Genomic DNA, 1,019 nt, shown 5'->3' with positions numbered 1-1,019 from the left:
AAATATGAGGAAACAATCTGATACTCACATAACTGAAGCATACAAAACTCCAAATAACTTTAACCCAATTAAAAACACACTGAGACATATAATAGTCAAGATCCCAGAAATCCAACACAAGAATATCATACTAAAAGCCACTAGAGAAAAGAAGCAGATCACATTCAAAGGAAAACCCATCAGAATTACGGCCAACTTCTCTTCACAAACCATGAAGGCAAGAAGAGCATGGAGTAGAGTACTTCAAGTCCTCTACAAAAACAAATTCCAACCCACACTACTATACCCTGCAAAACTCTCTTTCAAATTTGATGGAGAAGTGAAATACTTCCATGACAAAGAACAGCTAAAGGATTTTGTGATGACAAAGCCAACCCTAAACAGGCTACTGAAAGATGTTCTAGAGAGGGACCAAAATGATCAGAACTCCACCAACGAGAAGAGAAGAAACCCATTAAACAGGACAAACTATTAAACACAGGAGAAAAAACAGTTACAAAACAGCATTCAAATAACATGTCAATCGTAAGTCAACACATCTCAATAATAATCATCAATGTAAATGGACTCAATTCACCAATTAAGAGAAATAGATTGGCACAGTGGATTAGGAAACAAAACCCCAACAATATGTTGTATACAAGAAACATGTTTAACCCATAAAGAAACTCACAGGCTGAAAGTCAAAGGATGAAAAACAGTACTACATGCCCCAGCACTTCAGAAAAAAGAAGGGGTAGCAATCTTGATCTCAGACAGTCTCAACTTCAAACCAAGAATGACCAAATGAAATAAAGAAGGCCACTATATACTAGGTAGAGGAAAAATTCAAGAGGAAGAAATAACAATCACAAATATGTATGCAGCAAACACGGGAGCACCCAACTATATAAGACAAACTTTAATAGACATGAAAAATCTAATATCCAATACAACAATCTTAACAGGAGACCTTAACACCCCCTTATCCCTTATCCCAAATAGATAGATCAACCAGACAAAAAATTAGCAAAGAAGTA

Source organism: Octodon degus, unplaced genomic scaffold, assembly GCF_000260255.1.
Source record: "Octodon degus isolate 3935 unplaced genomic scaffold, OctDeg1.0 scaffold00033, whole genome shotgun sequence".
In the NCBI taxonomy this organism is placed as follows: Eukaryota; Metazoa; Chordata; class Mammalia; order Rodentia; family Octodontidae; genus Octodon; species Octodon degus.
Note: the sequence above shows the minus strand (reverse complement) of the source record.